The 26073-nt window shown below is 38.1% G+C and overlaps 1 pseudogene; it reads right to left on the reverse strand.

Moving 5' to 3' along the window:
- Nucleotides 1-1250: 1250 nt before the first annotated feature.
- On the reverse strand, nucleotides 1251-25391 carry LOC149126352 (uncharacterized; annotated as a pseudogene).
- Between the last annotated feature and the right edge of the window lie 682 nt (nucleotides 25392-26073).

A 26073-nucleotide genomic window follows, 5' to 3' on the forward strand; every position in this document is an offset into this window, starting at 1 on the left:
ACACATATTAAGTAATTAGCTTTTCTAGCTCCCTGCTTTTTAATGAGACTTGGTGTATAGTCATCTTCAGAAGCTTGATACTATCTAACAAAACCTCAGATAGCCAACAAGTTCAATTTGCATTTGTTCCTCCTTTGGTGTTGCTCATTAGACATCTAATTGGAAAAAAAATCTAGGCAGCTCATTCTTTTATATTACACTTCAAATTTACCATCAAACCTTCTCAGCTCTAATATTCTCTAACCTTCATCACCACCATTGTTCCCATGACAACAGTCATCGCATTGTCTCCAGCTGTGCTTCTCTGAGAACTCCACCTTCTTAGATTTCCCTGCCCTACTGTTATTTCAGTACAAACTCTTCTCTGTCACAGCCACTGGGATTGCAGTGGGGAGCAACTCAAGTCAAAGTTGAATAGTTAACTCTTTTATCTGACCAGGTTATCTTCTTCAACTTCTGCTTGACTTGGAGAGCTCCCTGTTGCAGTCTCAATTCCAGGTTCTAATGGTAGTCTACAGCAAACAATTAAATAAAAAAAGTATGAAACCCACATGTTCAATAAAATGCAAAGGAGTGGAACAATTCATCAGAAGAGATCAGTATAATACTAAAAACAAAGATAAAATATGATAAAAATGAAAAATAATGACTGTTATTTCTTCTATAAGTCTAGATAACTAACTAGATAGAAAATTTGCTTAAATCGATTTAATTTTTATAGTAAATATTCAAAAATCAGTTAATGCAATTAGTAATATACTAAGATTAAAAGAAATGTATCACATGGATATCTCAACTGCCATAAAACAGAAAAAAACCCTGACAAATTCTTTTTTTTTTTACACTCATCACCATAGCATTGTTCCAAATATTTACCAAAAGACAGAAGTAATCCAAATGTCCACAAATGGACGAATGGATAAAGACACATGATACACACACACACACACACACACACGCAGAATATTTCACCAAGGAAGAAAACAAAATGAAGGAAATTCTGACACATGATACAATATGGGTGAACCTTAAGAAATTTTCTAAAGTGGAAGTAAGCCAGTCAAAACAGATGCTGTATAATTTTACTTACATGAAGTACCAATAGGGTATAGAAACGTAGTTCCCAGGGGCAACAGGGAAGGAACAGAAGTAGTTCTGGTTTAATGGAGATAGTTTACTTTTTCATGATGAAGAGTTTTGCAGGTAAGTTGCATACAAAAATATGAATTTATATTTATATAACATTACTGAACTGTCCAAAAAAGAGTCAGTGGTAAATTTTCTCCATTGTGAAATCTCTGATGTGTAATGAAGTCGGAGTTATGTCTAATGCATTCTCTACCTTCACAGAGCACATAATCCGCTCTTCAGTGTGGATTTTCTGGTGGTGAACAAGGTGGGACTTCCTAATGGAGGCCTTCCCACATTCACTGCACTCATAAGGCCTTTCACCAGTGTGGATTTTCTGGTGTTTCACGAGTATATGTTTGTGGCTGAAGGCTTCCCCACACTCACTGCACTCATAAGGCCTTTCTCCAGTGTGATTTCTCCAATGTTTAATGAGGTTGGAGTTGTACCTAAACAATTTCCCACATTCACTGCACTCGTAAGGCCTTTCTCCAGTGTGAACTCTCTGATGTCTAATGAGTCTGCAGTGGTACCGAAAGGCTTTCCCACATTCACTACACTTGTAAGGCCTTTCTCCTGTGTGATTTCTCCAATGCTTAATGAGCTTGTAGTTCTACCTAAACAACTCCCCACATATGCTGCACTCATACGGCCTTTCTCCAGTGTGAATTCTCTGATGCCTAATGAGGGTGGATTTATATCTCAAGAATTTCCCACATTCTCTGCACTTATAAGGCCTTTCTCCAGTGTGAACTCGCTGATGTTTAATGAGAGTTGAGCTGTCCATAAAGAATTTCCCACACTCACTGCACTCATAAGGCCTTTCTCCAGTGTGAACTCTCTGATGTCTAAAGGAAGCACATAAACAAGTCTAGTACCTGCTAATACTAACCGATTGAATAAATAAAGGGGAGAGTGATCCAACATGGGAAGCGAGATACTCAGCAGACTCATAGAATGGCGGATGTCCTAAACAGCACTCTGGCCTCAGAATCAGCCCTAAAGGCATTCTGATCTGGCTGAAAAGCCCATGAGAGTATTTCAGGCATGGAAAGCCAAGACACTCTGGCAAAAAAGAAAAAAAAAAAAAAAACTAAATGAAAGATCTCTGTGAGTGAGATCCCAGTGGAAAGAACAGGTCTTCAAAGAAGGAGGTACCTTTCTCTGAAGGGAGGAGAGAACCTCCACTTTGACTATGACCGTGTCTAAACAAGATAAGAGTCGGTGAACTCAAAAGGCTTCCATAGCCTTGGAAACTCATGACTGGTGCATAGGGCGATTACTGATGCCATAAACAGGAGTGTCAATTTGTAAAGTCAACAACAGGAGTCACTGTGCACTTACTCCTCATGTAGGATTTCTGTGCTTAATGTGCTGTACATTGAGACTTAATGCTATAATGAGTACTCAAACAGTATATTTCGCTTTGTGTTTCTATGGGGGTGCAAACTGTTGAAATCTTTACTTAATGTATACTAAACTGATCTTCTGTAAAAAAAAAAAAAAAAAAGAAGAAATTATCAATTCCCAACTTGACTCTCACTGGGATTAAACATGACAATAGGTCTGATCTGATTTCATCATCATTTAAAAAATCATCTATTATTTTTCACTTTATGTTTGTGTGGGAGCAAACTGTTGAAATCTTTGCTTAATGTATGCTAAACTGATATTCTGTATATAAAGAGAATCGAAAATGAATCCTCATGTGAATGGAAGGGGAGAGGGAGTGGGAAGGGGGAGGGTTGCGGGTGGGAGGGACGTTATGGGGAGGAAGCCATTGTAATCCATAAGTCGTACTTTGGAAATTTATATTCATTAAATAAAAGTTAAAAAAAAAAAGAAGGTGGAGCTGTACCTAAAAAATTTCCCACATATGTCGCACTCATAAGGCCTTTCTCCAGTATGAACCCTCTTATGTCTCATGAGTCTGTAGTTGTACAAAAAGGACTTTCCACACTCTCTGCACTCGTAAGTCCTTTCTCCACTGTGAGTTCTCTGATGGTTCAGGAAGTTAGCATTGTACGTAAAGAACTGCCCACATTTGCTGCACTCGTAAGGCCTTTCTCCTGTGTGAACTTTCTTATATTCAAAGGTGATAGAAAATAAATTAGCAGTAAATTAAAATAAAAGATATCTACTATAAATTCATGTATTGTTGGTGTATTACTACATTTTGTGGAAAAAGGCAAAACAGAGAAAAAGAAAGCATTTACTGCTTTCTTTATAGCATAGTATTGGACATTCTAGAATTCTATTATCAAGAAAATTAAAATATAGATTGGGAATAAAGCAAACTTGCAATAATTTGCATATGAAATAATTTTCAAGGAAATTTAAAAGAGTCTGCAAAATGGCTGCAAAATTTTTTAAGTAAATTAAATGTTTTCAGGATATAAAATCAATATTTCAAAGTTAGCTATATTTTTGAATTCTAGCAACATCCCAGTTGGAATAGCAAATTGAAAATAAATTTAAAAATGTAGTAAATGTAAAGCATATGTAACTTAAGTTTGTAATGCAATGAATGTACATATACCAATAGTTCCAGAAATACATGCTTTAGAGGAAATTATAACAGAAGTATGTGAGATTTATACCCTGGAAATTATAAAATATTTCTAAGAAAAAGATCTTAGTAAATCTAGAGATAGCATGGACATTGATTGCATTTGTCAGATCTAGGATCTTTTCCCATAGGGCTCTATAGTTTCAACACAAACTTAATCAAAACCGTAGCTTGATTTTTGGACAAACTGAGCATGTAAATATTAAGTGAATAGGGGATTGGAAAAGGCCATGAAGACAAATGTTATTCAGACCCTGAATTGAAACTTACCATAAAACTACAATATTAAAAACAGTGTGGTTTTTCGTGAGGACAGACAAGAAGATAACTACAATAGAATAACTATAAAGTAACAGACTCATGTTTCCACAGCCCAACTATATCTTACAGTGGTAAAACAAAAACAAACAAGGAACAAAAACTAGTTTTCAACAAATGGCATTGCAACTACTTATCCATATTTTTTAAAATGACAGAAAACTAGCTTGGCTACTGCTTTAAACCATATACAATAATTACTTAAAGAACACATACTTGTACATCAGGGGTAAATTTAGAAATATTTTGAGAAAAATATATAGAACAGCTTTGTTAGCCTTGCAGCCTGGAAATAGGCAGATTTTTAAATGAACACAAGAATTATCAATGCAATATCAAAAATAATAAAATTCCTCAAAATAAAATTTTTATGAGCCATCATAAGACAGCATTAGGAAAACAAATTTTCAAATAAAATATAAGAAGAAATTTTCAACAATGTAATAACATCCATATATAAAAATTTGTCAAGAATATCTATAATTAAATAATGAGGTGCCCCAGTATAAATTAACAAAACATATGAACAAATACTTCACAAACAAAGATATAAAAATATCCAAAAAACAACATCATTTGTCATCAGAAATTCAAACTAAAACAATTATATTCTAATATATCCACTAAAGAGAATAAAATTAAAAGACTGTCCCCACCAAATTTTGCTGAAGATGTGCAAAGAATCAAAGCTATAAACCTTATAAAATATTGCATTGAGAAGAACATGCCACTATTTTGATAATATTCCTTGAAAGACTATGTAACCAGAATCTGTCATTGGAAAAAAAATCAGAAAAATCCAAATTGAGAGATATCCTACATCATAACTGGTTTATACTTTTTTAAAAAATTAAAGTCTGAAAACATTAAAAATTGCTAAGAAATTCAAGTTTATAGGAGACTGAAAGAAAACAAACAAAAAAACTAAGTAATGTGTGATTCTACCCTTTATGTCTATTAATCATTGTTGTATACTTAACAATTGGCCAGTTCCTCTGGATTGTACTACATAATATGTTGAAAGTTTTAACTGTATTTTAATGTCTTTTAAAAATAAGATTGTTTTATATTTCCAAGACACTGTTAAATGATTTATAAAAATGTACATATCTAAAGGCATATCTTGAGACAAATAATTAGAAATGTATATAAAGTGTGAGATAAAGATTAAGAGTAAAAAGATTAAAAATGGGTGATTCTGAGTAGAGGGCATATGAAAACTCCTTTCCTTTGTGACCTTTCTGCAAAGTTGAAAATATTTTTAACATGAGCATATTTGAGTGTCTATCACTCCCCTGATCTCAGATCTCCAGTAACATTCAATTATAAGAAAATAAAAATTCTACCATGGTTTAAAGATATAACATTTGACCTAAGAATTTGGCAATTAAGCTTTGATTCTTTCTCTGCCTACCCACCTAGGCTACCCTGACCCCTTTACTATTTCTCAAACATTCTAAGCAGTAGCCTTCCTCACATCTTTTCTATTTGAGGTTCCTCGTCCTAGGTCCTCCTAAGTCTTTTCTACCCCAGATTTCCTTGTGTCATCTCTTCACTTAACTCAGGTCTTTGTCCCAGAGAGGAATCCTTTGGACTGCCTATGTGAAATAGCATTCCTGTTGCATTCTCTCCTCTTCATTCTGTTTCACATTTCTTCATGGTGCTGACTTCTTTTTGAGGTTATATTTATATGCTTACATTTTCTCTTTATTTTTTATCTCCTGCTTTAGATGATGTATGCAGGAAGTGTGCTTACTCATATCTGAGTAGCCAGAACATAAAGAAGCAACTGGTACATATTGATAACTCAAAAAAATTTGGAGGATAAATGAAAGAATGAATGAAATATGAAAATGACTAAATGATTATTTGATTGTGATTATGATTGCTTCAGAAAAAAAAAAGAAATAAACCTCTAACCTACAATAAAATCAAAGACCTGGAAAATCTCCTTTGTTGGTCTTGTCTGTAGCCTTCCTCCACATATATTTGAGTTTGGGGTCCTTAACCATATTCCGAAGACCTGCACGTGGTCTACAATGTGTGCTAAGCATCTTCCCATCTAGATGATGAACATTATGGGATTTTTTTCTGAATTATTTCCTTTTGTCTATATGTGCCACAGTTCTATACATACATGAAGTTAGAGTCAGGATCTTCTACTTATCAGAAATTATTCTACATAAAATGAGAGTTATGGGATACTGAATTGGACGCTCGCATCCCGTATCGGAGTGTCTAGATTTGGTTCCCAACCCTATACCTAATTCCAGCTCCCTGTTACTATTCATTTAAGAAGGTAGTACTTGATATTCTAGTAGTTGGGTCCCTGTCACCCATGTGGGAGATCTGAATTGAGTTCCTGGATCCTGGTTTTCTGTCAACCCCAGACCTTCTCACTGTGGGCATTTGAAGGGTGGTGGCTGGAGGGAATGGATCAACCAACAAATGGGAGTTCTGTCTCTCTGTCTCTGTGTGTGTGTGTCTCATCTTTCTGCCTCTGTAAATAAATGAATGAATACAACTTAAAAATTTAAAAGTAAGCAAGATAAATTTCATGGATTTGAAATGCAAGACAAGGAAGCATCAAAGTAGAGTCCAAATTATTTGATACAAATCATTGTGAAATAGTATGCAGTTCCTGAAAATGAGAAAGCTCCCTTGGCACCATTAACTATAAATGATTAGCAAATACTAATTGGATAGATGGTTCTTAACAGCCGGCGATGAATGTTTCCCACATGGACTTGAAACACTGATGTGTATTGTGGTGAAGTGGGCAGTGACCCTGGAGTGTAGAGGACTGGATTGTGATCTGAGTTCTGTCACCATCACATGTCTCCTGCTTGGACAAGTCATTCCATGTCTAGATTGCTTCATGCTCTTCAAAACAAAACAAGGAAGTAGAATTAGACAGAATCCAGGATCCTTTCCCTTTGTAATATACTATGATTCTATGTTGAGCAAATTCAGATATGTCATTTAGAAACATGATTAAATAGTAAAAGCAATAAACATTTTAGGACTTCCATGTCCTTAGGGAAAACCAGCAGTTTACATTTCAGAGAGCGTGAGGTCAACTCTGCCTCATACCGAGGTGTTTTTCTAAGGCATATGTGCCCTTTCTGGGATTCCCAGGCAGACTCTGTGCTCTGTATCTAAGTCTAATTAAATTCCTTTGTGCAAACTTTAAATACACTTAATTAAAACAGGTAGACTTGGGATGCTTAATTCCAAAAGTAAGTAGGTTAAAGTGCAGGCTCATTTCTTCTGCTAATTAGCTGAAGTATGATCTCCTTGCCAAGGGGCCAAATGGCAGGAGATTCATTTATTCCATTCAAATCTGTTTTTAAATGTCTTTTTGAAGCCTTGAGGCTTTGGAATTTGAAATATAAAAATTGAATGTTGGAAATTATTTCTCCTCAATTTATACTTAGTTAACTCAAAGCAGAACTCAGTAGAGACCTAAAGATTATACAGTGCCAATAGTGTTTGAATCTACACAGTGGGTCAGCAAAATCGGCCATGTGTTTACTATTATTTCATTGCCTATGAGATACTGGTCTAACTTAATTCCTTATGATAGGTTTTAAGGAACCGGAAGTTCCTGTTAATTTTTTTTTCCTTTGAAATACTCAGCTTGGAAATGATGCAGTAGATTCCCAGAGACTGTCACCATAATCATCCTTGTATACCTGAAATTGCAAGCTTTCTCTTAAATCTTTGCCAAACGAATTAATAATTATATGCTACTACAGCTTTAGTGATCTGTGACTATTTTAAAATTTCTATAAATGAATGAAATTGAACATATTTTCATTTGATTATTGCTTATAGCTTTTGCCTATATTCTTGCTGAACTATGGTCTTTATACTTTTTAATATGCTAAATTCTTTATTTAGTGGAGCACTAAGTCTTTGTACTATAAATTAAAAATATATCATCTCAAACATAATAAATAAAAAATTAAGTTGAAAAAAATCCTGCTTCTATTAAAGGTTTAGTGTATTTCCTGCTTGAAATGTCTGAAGGAGGCACAACACTAAGTGATTTGGGGAGGAATCCCCATGAGGTGGCCCCTACAATTTTGCACTTGTTTCAAGTTGTGCTGAAAATGTCACTATTAAATGTTACATAAGACAAACAATTGTATACGAAATCCATAATTTACATTGGTGATAGCAAGTTCTATTTTTTTATGTTAACAGTGTGTTTTAATGAAGACGTCCTGTCATCTTCTGAAATGTTCCTATTTTCTTAATACCATATTCTCTATTGATATATGCAATGCTTTCCTCTATGGCATTTCACTAACATAGAATATGCTTGGTAGAGACCAGAAGAAAGGGTTAGAGTGCCTCTCAGAAGTCTGAACCATCTGGTGACACAGGTGCAAACATTGTGTGGGGAATACTGGGGGTACTTCACATACAGCATTTCTTTATCCGGTAAGCAAAAGCACACTGGTCTCACTTGTGTCCACTCGTTTTCTGTTACCTTACAATGCCTGCAGTGTTTCCTCTAGTGCAATGTTTCTAGAATTGGACTTATGAGCAAAGATCTTTAAGGCTATAATTATTTGTACATTAAATATACCGATAAGAGTTTAAAAATCAGAATAAGATCTTTCATTTACTTGTCAAATATTTATTAAGTCAATGTTTTATGTTTTGAGAAGACAAATTGCTCTCATTGAGTAATTTTTTTTAACTGATAACATACTGAATTTATAGTATTTGGGTAATGTATGTCTTAAAAACTACTTTATAGAATAGTTCTAGGTTCAATGTAAACATATTTCCCAAAGCTGCCCTCTTATCACATGCGTGAAGCATACCCTTCCCTGTTTTAACATCCCCAAGCAGAACGGTAACACTGTTAAAACTGATGTATCTACTCTGAGACATTATAATCACCCAAGTCCCTAGGGGTCACTCTAAGGCATGCATTCTATGGATTTGCATAGATGTATAGTGACATGTTTCTATCATACTTTCAATAGAGTATTTCACTGCCCAAAAATCACCTTTGACACTTGTAATTATATTATTTTCTCTCCTACCTATGGGAAGAAATGACTTGTTAGTCTCTTCAAACTTTCACCTTAGCAGAATGCCATACATATGGAATCACACAGTCTTTTTCAGTCTGCTTTTTTTCACATAGTGATATGCATTTAAGGTCCCTTCATGTCTTCTAATAGCTTTAGAGTTCATATATTTTGTTACCAAGTAATGCCCTATGGTCTAGATGTACCACAGTACACTTATCCATTACGTTTTGACAGTCATGAGTAATGTAGCTATAAAATCTGTATGCAGGTTTTTGTGTAGATAGAATTTTTCAATTCATTTAAGTAAATTCTACTGAGTGCAAATGCTGGATCTTCAACTAAGGCAATGTTTATTTTTTTTTAAGTATTTACTAAACTTTCTTCCAAAGGATCTGTGCCACTTGACATTCCCATAAGCAATGGAAAAGAGTCCCTGTTGCTCTACATCCTAGTCAGGCTTTGGTGCTGTCAGTGGTCTAGGTTTTGAACATTCTAACAGGTGTGTAATGGTGTCTCATTGTTTTATTTTGCATTTCCCTGAAGAGATATGATGTGTAATATCTTTTTTTTCTGCTTTTCATTATTATATCTTCTTTGGTGAGGAGTCTGTGAGAGTCTTCAGGATATTTTTTAATGGAATAGTTTGTTTTCTTATTATTGAGTTTTAATAACTTGTTTTATATTTTAGACAATTGTTCTTTATCAGATATATCTTCTGCCAATATTTTCTGCAAGTCTGTGTCTTGTCTCTTCATTCTTTAAACAAACTCTTTTGAACAGCACAAATTTCTAGTTTTAATGAAGTATACCTTATTTATTATTTTCATGAGCTATGACTTCAGTGTTGTATCTTAAAGATCATCATCATACCCAAGATTATGTTGATTTTCTCCTAATTTTTTGCTGATTTACATTTAAGCTTATAAGTCCTTTTGAATTAATATGAAATATGTAATTTTGGAATCTAGATTAATTTTTTTGCTTGGTATTATTTGTCCTCAGAATATATCCTCTTCAAGAGTGTATTGGACATTCCAAGTTTTTGCCCTAAATAAGCAATATAAAGCAGTTTATTGCTATCTACAAAATAACTTGATTAGATATTTTATTTTTAAATATTTTTATTCATATAAAAGAACAGATTTCATGAATTTGAAGCTGCAATTCTAAGAAAATAAGAATATTTTCCTCCATCCCTTCCCCTCCTCCTTTCCTCCCTCCCTCCCTCCCTCCCTTTCTTCCTTCCTTCCTTTCTCTCTCTCTCTCTTTCCTTTAATGCTTATGGTAACATACTTTCAATTTACTTTATAATCACAGGCTTAATACTCCACTAAATATCATGTTCAACATAAAATTAGAAACGTCACTGTTTCACAGGAAGATAGCCAAAGGCTATATAAAAATAATCAAATCAAAAGATGTCAGTTTCACTTTATAAATTCAGTTCTCTTTCTTTGAGCTTATACATTAGCTACCACAAATCAGAGAAAGCATTTGATATGTATCTTTTGGGATCTGGCTTATTTCACCAAGCATAACGGTTTTCAGTTTTGTTCAGGCCATTGCAAAAGACAAAATTTCATTCTTTTCTATGACTGAGTAGTATTCCATCATGATTATATGCCACATTTTCTTTATCCAGTAATCATGTTATGGACATCTGGGTTGATACTATATATTAGTTATTTTAAGTTAAACTGCTATATCAATGGGGAGTATGGATAACTCTTACATATGCTGATTTCATTTCCTTGGGGTAGATTCCCATGAATGGGATGGCTGGGTCATCTGGTAGATCCATTTTCAGATTTCAAAGGAAATCTTCATACTGTCTTCCATAATGGTATACCTGGGTACATTTTTCTCCATGTCTGTTTTTGGATGATAGCCATTCTAACTAGGACTAGAATGAAGCTTCTTTGTGGTTTTGAATTGTGTTTCCCTGATGGTTAGTGATCCTGAGCATTTATTCAAATCTTTTGAGCATTTGTATGTCATCCTTTGAAAAATTCCTCTACATGTCCTTTGCCCATTTTTAACTAGATTATTTATTTTGCTGTTTTTGAGTTTCTTTGGCTCCTAGATGTTGATGATTAAGCTGGAAATAATTGTCTCAACATTTTTGAATCCTTCCATATATGAACATAAAATATTTCTATATTTAGTTCTTATTTGATTTAAATCATCAGAGCTTTGCAGTTTTCATCATATAGATCTTGTACATATTTTGTTAGATTCAAAGCTAACTCTTTCTCTTTTGGAAGTACTGATGTAAATGATATCATGTTTCTATTACTAAATAATTGTTCATTCCTGGTATACAGAAATGTGGTTGGGGCCTGCACTGTGGCATATGGGGTTAATGCCCTGGCCTGAAGCACCGTCATCCCATATGGGCACCGGTTCTAGTCTCGGCTGCACCACTTCCGATGCAGCTCCCTGCTATGACCTGGGAAAGCAGTAGAAGATGGTCCAAGTGCTTGGGCCCCTGCACCCATGTGGGAGACCCTGAAGAAGCTCCTGGCTCCTGGCTTCAGATAGGCACAGCTCCAGGCATTGTGGCCATCTGGGGAGTAAACCAGTGGATGGAAGACCTCTATCTCTCTCTCCCTCTGCCTCGTCTCTCTCTGTGTAACTCTGACTTTCAAGTAAATAAATAAATCTTAAAAATAAAAAAAAGAAATGTGGTTAACTTTTTTTTTTTTTTTTTGGACAGGCAGAGTGGACAGTGAGAGAGAGAGACAGGAGAGAGACAGAGAGAAAGGTCTTCCTTTGCCGTTGGTTCACCCTCCAATGGCTGCCGTGGCTGGCACGCTGTGGCCGGCGCACCGCGCTGATCCAAAGCCAGGAGCCAGGTGTTTCTCCTGGTCTCCCATGGGGTGCAGGGTCCAAGCACTTGGACCATCCATCCTCCACTCACTCCTGGGCCATAACAGAGGGCTGGCCTGGAAGAGGGGCAACCAGGACAGAATCTGGCGCCCCGACCAGGACTAGAACCCTGTGTGCCAGCCCCGCAAGGTGGAGGATTAGCCTATTGAGCTGTGGCGCCGGTGTTAACTTTTTTTAAAAAGTTATGTATGTGAAAGAGTTACAGAACAGTAGAGTCAGAGAGAGAGAGAGAGAGAAAGGAGAGAGAGAAACTTCCATCTGTTGGCTCACTCTCCAAATGGCTGCAAAGGCCAGAGCTGGGCTGATCTGAAGCCAGGAGCCAGGCACTACCTCCAGGTCTCCCATGCGGGTGCAGGGGCCCAAGGACGTTGGCCATCTTCCACTGCTTTCCAAGGCCATAGCAGAAAGTTGAATCAGAAGTGGAGCAGTCAGGACTCAAACCCACATCCGTATGTGATGCCAGCCCTGCAGCAGCAGTTTTATCCAGTATGCCACAGTGTTGGCCCCGAAATATGGTTAACTTGTATATAATAGCATGTATCCTGGAGTCTTGCTGTAATAGCTGATTCCAAATGTTTACTTTGTGTTATTTCATCAATTCTTTTGTATTTTGTAAAAAAAAAAAACTATATTATTTGTAAATTATGATTTTGTGTCTTCTTCCCAATAAGTATAATTTTTATTTCCCTCTCTTGTTATATTTTATTAGTGAAAATGTTGAAAAAAATAGTGAGAGGACATACTTCCCTTGTTCCTGATCTTAGGACAACTAGAGTTTCTGAACATTTAGTATATTAGCTGATATTAGCTGATTTTTAATAGATATTCATCATCAATGAAAGGAATTTCCTCCCTATCCCTTGTTTAGCAAGAATTTGTAACATGAGTCGATGCTCAGTTTTAACATGCTTTTATCTGCAGCTCCTGATTTGATGTTGTGTTTTTTAACTTGTTTGTGTAATGAATGCATTTGTATTTGAATGCTGACCCAGACTTGCACAACTAGAACAACATCAATAATAATATAACTATTTTTATTATCAAATATTTTATTGAAGATTTTAGTTTCTATGTGCATGAAACATTTTGTAATGTAGTTTTCATTTCTGATAATCTCTGCATCTGGTTTTTGATAGTAGAATGAAGGTATCTGCATTTAACAAATTAAGAAATATTCAGCTGGCACTGTGGCTCACTTGGTTAATTCTCTGCTTGCAGGGCCGGCATCCCATGTGGGCACCAGGTTCTGGTCCTGGTTGCTCCTCTTCCAGTCCAGCTCTCTGCTGTGGCCTGGGAGGGCAGTGGAGGATGGTCCAGGTGCTTAGGCTCTGCACCCGCATGGGAGACCGGGAGGAGGCACCTGGCTCCTGGCTTCAGATCAGCCCAGCGCGCTGGCCATGGTAGCCATTTTGGGGATGAACCAACAGAGGGAAGACCTTTCTCTCTGTCTCTCTCGCTGTCTAACTCTGCCTGTCAAAAAAAAAAAAAAAAAAAAGAAAGAAAGAAAGAAAGAAAGAAAGAAAGAAAGAAAGAAAGAAAGAAAGAAATATTCCCCTAGTTTCTGAAAGGTATTGAGGGAAATTGGGATGATTTATTCCTTAAATGTTGTTATAATTTATCTGTGAGCCTGGTGCTGTTTTCAAAGGTTATCAACTATTGTGTCCATTTCTAGTATACGCAAGTCTATTCAGGCTATTATTATTTCTTGTTGTGAAGTTCTGACAGCTCATGTCTTTTGATGAACTGATCTGTTTAATTAAAGTTCTCAAATTTATAGGCATAAGATTTCCATATTCTACTTTTACATTCATTTAATGCCCATGAAAACTATAGTGACATCCTTTCCTTTCACTTCTAATACTGATAATTTGTGTCCTCTCACTTTTCTTCTCATTTGACTTGGCTAGAGTCTTTTCAATTCTATTGATCTTTTTTGACAAATCCACTTTAGGTTGCATTGATATATTTTAACGACTATTTTCAATCTCATTGAATTCTTCTCTACTTCCTATTGTTTCCTTTCTTGTTTATTTTGAATTTAATTTGTTCTTTTAAGGAATAACTGAGATTATTGATTTTAGAAACTTCTTTTCGAGGCTATGCATTCAAGTCTATAAATATTCCTGTAAGCTCTATTTTGCTTCATAACACAAATTAAGTACAATGTTTTAATCTTCATTTAGTTCAAATTATTTTTAAATGTCTCTTGAGATATCTTTTATTGTGTATATGTTATATAGGGGTGTCATGTTTATTATCCAAGCATTTTGGTATTTCTCAGTCACCTTTACATGATTGATTTTTTGTGTAATTTCATTGTTGCCTGAGAAAAAGATGTTATATAAAATACCTATTCTTTAAAAATTTAGGGAGTATTTTATGACCCAAACTGTGGTCTGTTTTCAAGTATGTTCCACATGAGCTTGAAAAGAATGCGTATTTTGCCATTTAAGATGTAGTCAGTAGATAACAATTATATTCTGCTGTTTGATGGTGCCATCACTCTCTTCTACTTGCTCTATCAATCTATTCTTTTTTTTTTTTTTTGACAGAGTTAGACAGTGAGAGAGAGAGAGAGAGATAGAGAGAGACAGAGAGAAAGGTCTTCCAGAGAGAAAGGTCTTCCTCCCATTGGTTCACCCCCAAATGGCCGCTACGGCTGGTGCTGCACCATTCCAAAGCCAGGAGCCAGATGCTTCCTCCTGGTCTCCAATTCGGGTGCAGGGGCCCAAGCACTTGGGCCATCTTCTACTGCTTTCCAAGGCCATAGCAGAGGGCTGGATGGTTAGAGTTGCAGCTGGGACTAGAGCAGACACCCATATGGGGTGCCGGCGCCGGAGGCGAAGGATTAACTTACTGTGCCACGGTGCTGGCCCCAGAATTGATATCTTTGTTATTAAATAATATCCTTTTTCTTTTTTTAAGAAAAGATTTTATTTATTTATTTGAGAGGTAGAGTTACAGACAGTAAGAGAGAGAGAGACAGAGAAGGTCTTCTTTCTGCTGGTTCACTCCCCAAATGGCCACAACGGCCGGCGCTGTGCTGATCCAAAACCAGGAGCCAAGTGCTTCTTCCTGGTCTCCCATGCAGGTGCAGGGGCCCAAGCACTTGGGCCATCTTCTACTGCTTTTCCAGGCCACAGCAGAGAGCTGGATTGGAAATAATGTCCTTTTTCATTCCAGAAAATTTTCAGGCTTTGGAATTCATGCCTGTCTGAAATTAAAATAGCTACTTCTGTTCTCTTTGCTTAATTCTAGCATAATCTATAACCTCTCATTTATTTAGTTTAAGTCTACAAATGAATTCATATTTATATTTAAAATAATTTTGTAGTTGACAGAGTTGTCTTATTTTTAAGTCTACTCTGACAACCTTAGTCTAGATTATCAACATTCAAAGTGATTATTAATATTGTTTGAATAATATCTGTAATATTTCATACTTTTCTTTTCAGTGTTCTTGTTCTTAGGTTCTATTTTTGTTTTTCTCTTTTCCCACAATTTTGTGTATTTCCTTTCCTTTCTTTTCTCAGCATATAGATTATATATGTTAACTTGCTTTAATTATTTCCCTATAGTCTGAAATATAAGTTTACAAATAATCCAAGTCCACTTTAAAATGACGGTGTAAGGGCCAGTGCTGTGGCCTAGTGGGTAAAATCTCATACTACAGTGCAGCGTCCCATATGTACACTGATTTGATTCCTGGCTGCTCCACTTCTAATTTAGCTCCCTGCTAAAGTGCCTGGGAAAGCAGCGGAGGATGCTTCAAGTCCTCTGGGCCCTGCACTCATATAAGAGACCCAAAAGAAGCTCCAGGCTCTTGTTTTCTGATGGCCTAAGGTTCTGCAGCTGCAGCCATTTGAAGAGTGAACCAGTGGATGGAAGACCTCTCTCTCTCTCTCTGCCTCTCTGTAACTGCTTTCCAAATAAACAAAATCTTCACATAAAACAGGCAGTGTATTATGTCACAGGTAGTGAAAAATTTATAATAACCAAATAATCCTAATTTCTCTTCCATTCTTGTATCATTGCTGTCATTCATTATACTTTCATTCACTTTATTATATAATATATATCATATGTGCACCTCATTATACATGAGAAAATTTAATTTGTGTAGTTCAAAAACTTCATGGAAAATTGAATGAAAATATTGATTGGGCAGGTATTTTGTGTGTGGTTAAGGATCTCTTTGGGGTGCCTGTATAACCTGCTTGCAATTACAGCTTACTGTTAAGGGGAACCCTGAGAAGAAGCAGGTGATGATTCAAATACTTAGGTCATTGTCACGAAAGGGGAGATCCAGGTTGAGTTCCAGGCTCCTGACTTTGTCCTGGCCCAGCAGTGACTCTCCCAGGCATTTGGGGAATGAACTCATGAATAAAAGCTCTCTCTCTGTCAATCTGTGTCTCACTCCTTGTTTATCTATATCTATGCCTTTGAAATAAATAAAAAAATTAAAAGTATATGTATTTTTTTATTTGACAGGTAGAGTCATAGACAGTGAGAGAGAGAGAGAGACAGAGAGGTCTTCCTTTTCCATTGGTTCACCCCCTAAATGGCTGCTGCGGCCGGTGCGCTGCACCAATCCGAAGCCAGGAGCCAGGCGCTTCCTCCTGGTCTCCCAAGCAGCTGCAGGAACCCAAACACTTGGGCCATCCTCCACTGCCTTCCCGGGCCACAGCAGAGAGCTGGACTGGAAGAGGAGCAACCAGGACCAGAACCCAGAACCCATATGGGATGCCAGTGCTGCAAGCAGAAAATTAACCAAGTGAGCCACAGTGCCGGCCCCAATAATTTTTAAATTTATTACAAGGCAGGTCTACTGGTAAGGCATTCCCTGAATATTGTTTTTCTGAGAAAGTCTAGTGCTTTTTAGCATTTGAAGAATAATTTTCTAGATTATAGAATTTTGTGTTGGTGATTTTCTTTTCTTTCAATAGTTTAAGTATTTTACTTCCTTCTTCCCTCTATGATTTCTGAGGATAAATCTAATGTAATTCATATATTCCTTTTCTATTGGTAGGGTATATTTTTCTACTCATTTCTTTCAGAATGTTTTAATTATGTATTTATTTTAATGGTTTGAAAATGCTATGTGATATGTCTAGGTGATTCAGGGACTTGTAAAAACATATTTAACATATTTATCCTGTTCAATGTTTCTGAGTTTCTGCATCTGTGGTTTACGTGTGCTTTAAGTTTGGGGAAATTCTGTGTGGTTGTTTTGAATACTTCTAATGTTTCTATCTCTTTTCCTTCTCCTTATGGCACAACCATCATTGAATATGTTACAGTCTCAGTAGCTGCCCAGGGTCCTCAGATAATCTCTTCTGTTTTCTCTTCTTTTTGTCTTTTTATGATATCTATTCTCTTTGTTTTTCAATTTTCTAAGTCTTTCTTGAGACATCCCCAAGGTCAGCAATTATTTCCTCAGCCATGTCCAGTCTGCTAATAAGCCCACCAAAAGCAGACTTCATTTCTGTTAGTGTTTCCTGCTGAACGTTTCTTCCAATCACTCTGCTTACATTGTCAATCTCTTCTCACATGTGGTTTATTAGAGCCCTAAGAATGTTCACTGTAGTTATGTCATGCTACTTCTCTGCCAATGCCAGTGTACCTACCATTTCTGAATTTGATCCCTACTCTAACTCTTCTAATTATGTTGTTTGAATTTGCTATGCCTTGTGTGTGTGCTTTATTCCTGACAGCAAGACACCGTGTATTGGGTAAGAGCATCAGCTGTTAATAGCTCCTTCATCATAAGATAGTAGGGCTAGGGGTGGGAAGCACATTACAGCTATCACTAGATCCCACTTTTTCAGTAAGTATACTCATTTGGACCCCTAACCTCATAAGTGTTTCTAAGTGTTTTTGCTTAGGTAAGACATCATGGCTATAGTTGACTGGAGCTGAGAATTTCCCTTCTCCCAAATCTCTAGTTCACAAATGTGCCAGGGCTGGCATAGTGGCAGAGCAGGTAAAGCCACTGCCTGCTGCACTAGCATCCCATATGGATGCCGGTTCTAGTTCTGGTTGCTCCACCTCTGATCCAGCTCCCTGCAAATCGCCTTGGAAAAGTAGTGTTAGATGGCCCAAGTGTTTGGGTCCATGCCATCCACATGGGAGAACTGGATGAAGCTCCTGGCTTCAGAGTGGTCCAGTTATGGCCACTGTGGCCATTTGGGAAGTGAATCAGCTGATGGAGGTTTCTCTCTCTCTCTCTCTCTCTCTCTCTCTCTGTGTGTGTGCATGTGTGTGTGTGTTTGTGTGTGTAACTCTTACTTTCAAACAGATACACCTTTAAAAAGTATGGTTATTGAAAAGCAAATATGCCAGTAACAGCAGAATGCAGAGTCTTTTTAAATGTGCCTAAAACATTCATTGAGATAGGACATATCAAACCAAGTTACAATAAATTCTAAAACATTGAAATAAAATCACAGTATATATTCTGACAATAATTAGATAGAAATTAAGATGGAAATTTATAAAAATCATACAGCTAACATAACACTTTATGCTCAAATATTGAGTCTCCAACACCACCATGAGATTGGAAAATGCAGCAATATTCAATCTCATGAACCCTATTAATCTTTGAATTAATGGTCCTTGTCAGTACAATGAGACAAGGGTAAAAATTCAAAGAACATAAGAATGGGGAAGAGGAAGAAAGAAAGAAAGAGAGGAAGGAAGGAAGGAAGGAAGGAAGGAAGGAAGGAAGGAAGGAAACAGAGAGAGAAACAGAGGGAGAAGAAAGAAAGACTAAAGAAAGAAAAACAAAGAAAACAATCTTTTTAAGTTTATTTTCACATGGCATGTTTGTGTACATAGAAAATATTAAAAAATCTACCATAAGACACTATGATAAGGGATAAATGAATCTTAATAGGTATCATTATATAAAACTAATTATACAGAAATCTCTTACATTTGTAATTCTTTTCAATCCTATCTGTGTAATTTATGCACTTTCCATTAACAGCTGAAAAGAAACTTTTAAAAAATATCACAGTAAAATAATATATCGCAGTAGAATCACATTTAAATAAGGAAAATGAAATAACTAACAAAAATACACTAAATATGTAAGGAATATAGTAACAAAAAGTTTAAGATCTTTAGACTGACAACTATAGCCTGTCACTGAGAAAAATCATGTGACATCTAAGTAACAGAGTGGTGTTTTTGGATTAGATGGCTATCAGGTATTAAAATGTCAATTCTTTGAAAATATATCTGTAGGCTGGCGCCATGGCTCACTAGGCTAATCCTCCACCTAGCAGCGCCGGCACACCGGGTTCTAGTCCCGGTCGGGGCGCCGTTTTCTGTCCCGGTTGCCCCTCTTCCAGGCCAGCTCTCTGCTGTGGCTCGGGAAGGCAGTGGAGGATGGCCCAAGTGCTAGGGCCCTGCACCCCATGGGAGACCAGGAGAAGCACCTGGCTCCTGCCTTCGGATCAGCGTGGTGCGCCAGCCGCGGCGGCCATTGGAGGGTGACCCAACGGCAAAGGAAGACCTTTCTCTCTGTCTCTCTCTCACTATCCACTCTCCACTCTGCCTGTCCACAAAAAAAAAAAAAAAAAAAAAAAAAAAAAAGATAAAAGAAAGAAAATATATCTGTGTACTCAATGCAATTCCACTCAAAATTCTTTTCTGTAGAAGTGGAGAATTTTGTATTAAGATTTATTAGGAAGTGTGGAACAAGCTTAGGTAAAAAATAAAGTTGGAGTATTTAAACAATTTTACTAAAATATATAAAAGAAAATAATGTGAAACAATATGAAATTGACATGCAGTAGAATTCCAAAAAGCCTAAGAAAGAGAGAGCATCCAAAACTAGATCCACATATTTGTGGGTAATTAATGTTTGACAAAGTAACCAAAGAAATTTATCAATAGAGAATACTTTTTAAATAAATAAGAACAAAAATACTTTATCTCTTATTTTATCACAAATGCAAAAAGTCAATTCAAGTGTATCAAAGACCTAGGCTTATAATTTATAAATTATGTTTCTGAATCTTGGCAATATTGACATTTTTTGGTCAAAGAATGCATTCATTCTGTCACCATTTTTACAAATGACAGGGTCCACTTTTTTTTTTTTTTTTACCAACTCATCTCAACTTAAGAACCAATACTCAGTAGTAAGCTTGGAAAAACATCATCACATCCTCATAGGAAATATTTTTATGTATGTACACACATATACACACACAGAGTACAAAAAACAAAGCACAAACTAAGAAAAATAATTGCCAAGTAATATGAAAAATATTTTCCGTATTGTGTACTTGTCTTAATGATGTGTTTAGGTGCCAAGAATTCCTAATTTTAATAAAACATTAATTATCACTAGTTTATGATGCTAATATCCATATTTTCAAACAGAAATGTATATGATATCTAACTATCAGATGAATATGGCAAAGTGTTAAAAATTTTCAAATCTTTTTGATTCTCTTTATATACAAAAGATCAGTTTAGCATACATTAAGTAAAGATTTCGACAGTTTGCTCCCACACGGAAACATAAAGTGAAAAATACTGTTTGAGTACTAGTTATAGCATTAAATCTCAATGTACAGCACACTAAGGACAGAGATCCTACATGAGGAGTAAGTGCACAGTGACTCCTGTTGTTGACTTAACAAATTGACACTCTTGTTTATGGCATCAGTAATCACCCTAGGCTCTTGTCATGAGCTGCCAAGGCTATGGAAGCTCCCTGAGTTCACCGACTCTGATCCTATTTAGACAAGGCCATGGTCAAAGTGGAAGTTCTCTCCTCCCTTCAGAGAAAGGTACCTCCTTCTTTGATGACCCGTTCCCTCCACTGGGATCTCACTCGCGGAGATCTTTCATTTAGGTTTTTTTTTTTTTTTTTTTTTTTTTTTTTTTTTTTTTCCCCAGAGTGTCTTGGCTTTCCATGCCTGAAATACTCTAATGGGCTTTTCAGCCGGATCCACATGCCTTAAGGGCTGATTCTGAGGCCAGAGTGCTGTTTAGGACATCTGCCATTCTATGGGTCTGCTGTGTATCTCACTTCCCATGTTGGATCGTTCTCTCCCTTTTTGATTCTATCAGCTAGTATTTGCAGATACTATTCTTGTTTATGTGATCCCTTTGGTTCTTAGTCCTATCATTATGATCAATTGTGAACAGAAATTGATCACTGGGACTAGTGAGATGGCATTGGTACATGCCACCTTGATGGGATTGAATTGGAATCCCCTGGTATGTTTCTAACTCTACCGTTTGAGGTAAGTCAGCTTGAGCATGTCCCAAATTGCACATCTCTTCCCTCTCTTATTCCCACTCTTATATTTACCAGGGATCACTTTTCAGTTAAGTTTCAGCACTTAAGTATTATTGTGTATTGATTACATTTCAAGTTCTGGTTTGAACTGGTCTCAGTATCTTACTGCTTCTTTCATTAATTAAAGAATTATATAAAATAAAAAATTTCAAATCTTAAAAATTAAAAAAGAAAGAAAAAGATAAACATTTGCTATAAATTTATGTAACAAACAAACAGCTTCAATTCAAATATAAACAAGAATTCTTCAATGATAAAGAGATGTCACTGTTTGGACTTCCCTTCATTCATTCACTGGAAATTGACAAAAAAAGAGGCAAAAGTGAAATTTCTCTTTTTTTCTTAAAGAGCAAAGAAAAGTCTTACATTTTCTTGGTGACATTCCTGGAATTTCCATTGTGACACACAGTGGATCAGGAATTTTATCCTCAATCCTAGTTAGGGAAGAACATTGGCAATGAAGCTTGCATATGTACCCAGTGGCAACTACCTTGCTATATATCCTTGCTTGTCAGAGATTCCCAGACCCTCCAGTAAGCATGGTGCTACCTTTGGCAAGAACTTCATGGGTCTGTTGGGTGAACAGGGAGCATCTAGCCATTAGGCTATGCATTGATAGTTCTTTTCCTCCTACAAATATATCACTCAATTTCCATGTGGCATTTTAATTTCTGAGATCATAATTTTATAAAGAAATAAATATGTCTTATTAACATTTGGTCTAGACCAGCACTTGGTCTAGTATTCATAACATAGTAGTACTCAATAATTTTCATGATTCATTTGGGGTGTCAACTTGACTGAATTAAGAGATAGATGCCTGGAGAATTGATAAATCATTACTTCTAGGTGTGTCTGTGAGGATGTTTCTATGAAGGATTGACATATGGGTTATCAAACAGAGAAGAGAAGACCCACCCTGAATGAGAACAGGGACCACTCAATGGGCTAGGGACCCAGATGGAGCAAAGAAGAAGGGAGAAACTCTCTCTCTCTCTCTTCTCTCTCATCTTTCTTGCTGGGTGAACATGTTTACTGCTGCTGCTGCTGCTGTTCTTGTGCATTAAATACCATAGTCTTCAGCCTTTGGACTCTGAGCCTTGTACCAGCTGTCCTCAGAGGGGGATTCTCATAGGTTGGACCTCTGACTGGAACTGTCTAATCAGCTGCTCTCCTGAGTCCAATTTCTTGGACTCAGCTGCTACTGGATGGTACAGCTACTAACTTTCCTTCCTCTAAAGCTTATAGAGAGGCATTGGGGAAATTTTCTGCATCTGAGATTGCCAATCTAACAAACCTCCTCTTACATAAGTATATGTTCTCTTGGCTCTGCTTCTCTGGAGAAGGCTTATGAATGCCATATGTATCAAGTGAGTAAAATACGCTCTTCTAAAACTTGCTTTCGTGGATAGGTTCTGAATCTCATACTTCATCTTGATTTTCTATAGGTGTAAACCTAGAATTATAAAAAGTCAAGTGGGATTGGCACCGTGGCTCACTAGGCTAATACTCCACCTTGCGGCGCTGGCACACCAGGTTCTAATCCCAGTCGGGGCACCGGATTCTGTCCCAGTTGCCCCTCTTCCAGGCCAGCTCTCTGCTGTGGCCAGGGAGTGCAGTGGAGGACGGCCCAAGTATTTGGGTCCTGCATCCCATGGGAGACCAGGATAAGTACCTGGCTCCTGCCATCGGATCAGCATTGTGCGCACCGGCCGCGGCGGCCATTGAAGGGTGAACCAATGGCAAAAGAAGACCTTTCTCTCTGTCTCTCTCTCTCACTGTCCACTCTGCCTGTCAAAAAAAAAAATAATAGTTAAGTGGAGCATTTCCTTTTCCATTAAAATCATGATGGTATGGAGGTCTGATGAGGGTAATTTGTTGGATCAGTGTCATATACCTCATTATCTACTTTACGTTTTTTACCTTATCTGCTTTTTTCATACCTTTTCTTCAATATCTTTTCAAGTTTAGGATTTTCAGAACTCTCCTCCCTTTCTCTGACATAATGTACCAAATGTTCCCTGTTGCTGTGGATTTGTTCTGAGAGGAGGAGCACGGTGGGGATGAGAGGTGCGGAGTCACCACACAGACCCTGGGAGTTGGGTGAAAGCAGGCCAGAGGTGAGCAGCCCGCAGCCTCATTTATTTCAGTTGATACAGCAGCTTATATAGCCGAGGCAGCCAATCCAGTCAAGGGGCGGTGTATGCCCTAACTAATCACAGTCCGTTGCCAGGCAGGCTCCATTTCCTGGTGGTTTCCCAGGGGGTTTCCAAAGCCATTCCTGAGAAAGTGATGCTAGCTTGCCAGTGGCCATCTTGGCATGGCCTTCCCATTCCTCCACATTTCCACCATTTTTTTTTTTATTTGACAGATAGAGTTATAGACAGTGAGAGAGAAAGGTCTTCCTTCCGTTGGTTCACTCCCCAATGTCCACTACAGCCAGTGCTGCAGCAATCCGAAGCCAGGAACTAGGTGCCTCTTCCTGGTCTCCCATGTGGGTGCAGGGGCCCAAGCACTTGGGCCATCCTCCACTGCCCTCCCAGGCCATAGCAGAGAGCTGGACAGGAAGAGGAGCAACCAGGACTAGAACCTGGTGCCCATATGGGATGCCAGCGCCATAGGCAGAGGATTAACCAAGTGAACCACAGTGCCAGCCTGATTTTCATTTATTTTTGAGCAATGGGAGGTGTGATCCTTGGCCGCACCATTGTTGACCCCATTTCCATGTGGTCTCTATACACGGCTGTGCCTGTCTTAGGTTGTCCCCCAGGGGATTTTACCCATCATTGACTAACCAGCCCTCAAAATGAGAGACCACAGGAGTGCTTGCTTAGATGGGGTAGGAATAATGGTAATCAGGAATGGCATGACCACACACAGCCTTTGGGTCATTTGAGTGGCTGACCAGAGTTAAGTGGGGTATAAAGCAATAGCAGATGTGGCTATGGGCAGTTCCTCAGGGCAGGATGATAGGGCAGCAGCTTGACAATCAGTAGTAAGTGCATCCGCTAACAAGGCAGTATCTTGGTCTTGTTCAGCTGGTTCTGGTTGACTTGATGTTTCTGGCTAGTACCCAAATAGGCTGTCCTGCATTCTCTGGAAAGACACAAGCATGTCCTCAGCCGTTGGTTAGCAGAAGCCTTTCTACAGGCATTGGAATCCAGGGCCTTAATTTTGCATCCATCTGACATTAATGGCAAATAAGTGGGTGGGGTGGGGTCTAGCAGCTGCCCTGAGATCCTGGGGTGCCTGGGGACTGCCACAAATATGGGGATTTTCACTGTGTGGATGGGATGACCTCTCATGGGTTATTGCCTCGAGGTTGTCTAAGTTCATCCCACGGATATTTGGGGGTGGCTGACTAGGCATTGCTGCGTTGTCTGCTGTCATGTCATTTTCACCGTCAGAGCTCTCTTTCCCTAAATCATCAACTGTTGCCTCTGAGGCAGAGGTCTGGATTGACAGGCTCTTATCTCTCACAGATTGATTATGTTTGGTAATCTGTGTGGGTTTCTGAGAGGGGTATCTTTCCCATGTTAGAGCACTTAAGAACGGCACACCACACCAACTCTAGCCAAAGGAAAGACACCCACAGCACTGCTGCCATAACAAAACAAATTCCTAGCACCTCAGCGGCTGATGGCATTCTGCAGGGGGTTCCCTACAGTAGACGAACAGACAGTGGTGTATCAGATCATACGTCTGTCCTGTGCTTAGTGGGGGACTTCCTTGATTCGTTAGGTCTATGCCATATGCCCACATGGTGTCTCTGGAGCATCATCTCTCTCGAGTGAGGGAAAACAACTTGGTTCCAAATTCTGGGATGATCAGTCCCTTATGTGAATTTGCCAGCGAATCCAAAGTAAAAGGAGGAGACGAGAAGCAGCATTACACTTCTGGGTGGTGTGTGCCTAACCTGAGGTCACTTCGACCAAGGACAAGGACAAGGAAAGGGGCGTAGGAGGGGGTTCTGTGCTCACCCTCACAGAACCAAACAGCACACAAAACGCCAAGGGGCCTACTTGCTGAAACCAAGGGGGGACCTCACCAAGTCCGACATGCTGTCTCTCTCAGTCACGTTGGGTGCCAGATGTTGCTGTAGATTCATTCTTAGAGCAGGAGCACAATGGGGGAGGAGGCGCAGATTCACCACACAGACCCCAGCAGTCAGGAGAAAGCGGGCCAGAAGCGAGCAGCCCACAGCCTCGTTTATTTCAGTTGGTACAGCAGCTTATATAGCCGAGGCGGCCAATCCAGTCCAAGGGCGGTGTATGCCCTAACCAATCACAGTCCATAGCCAGGCAGGCTCCATTGCCTGCTGTTTTCCCAGGGAGTTTCCCAGGTGGTTTTCTGAAGCCATTCCTGAGTAAGTGATGCTAGCTTGCCAGTGGCCATCTTGGCATGGCCTTCTCATTCCACCAGAGTTCCCCAGGGAGAAAAGCATGAGGCAGCATGAATTACGGGCAGTCTTGAATCTGTGAAAGGACATGAAGACTGCTGAGGAGATACCACTACTCATCAGTCATCTGCAGTGCATGCTCTCAGTCTTTATCAGTCTCATTGCTTTACTGCGAGAATTTATTTTTCTCCAAACTGGCTGTGAATGTGAGTTAGAACCTAAAATCTCACCAAGGGCCACCTTAACGCCAATCTACTGCAGCAGGTTTCTCAGAGATTCAGATATTTATTTCACATTGGATAATGAATTTAGTGCTCAATTTACATAGTTTTTTTGCTATAACCTACTGTGCCCTGTCAATCATAAGCTTAACCCTCTATAGTCCTAGGAT

Source organism: Oryctolagus cuniculus, chromosome 6, assembly GCF_051225735.1.
Source record: "Oryctolagus cuniculus isolate XC-2025 breed Fujian yellow rabbit chromosome 6, ASM5122573v1, whole genome shotgun sequence".
In the NCBI taxonomy this organism is placed as follows: Eukaryota; Metazoa; Chordata; class Mammalia; order Lagomorpha; family Leporidae; genus Oryctolagus; species Oryctolagus cuniculus.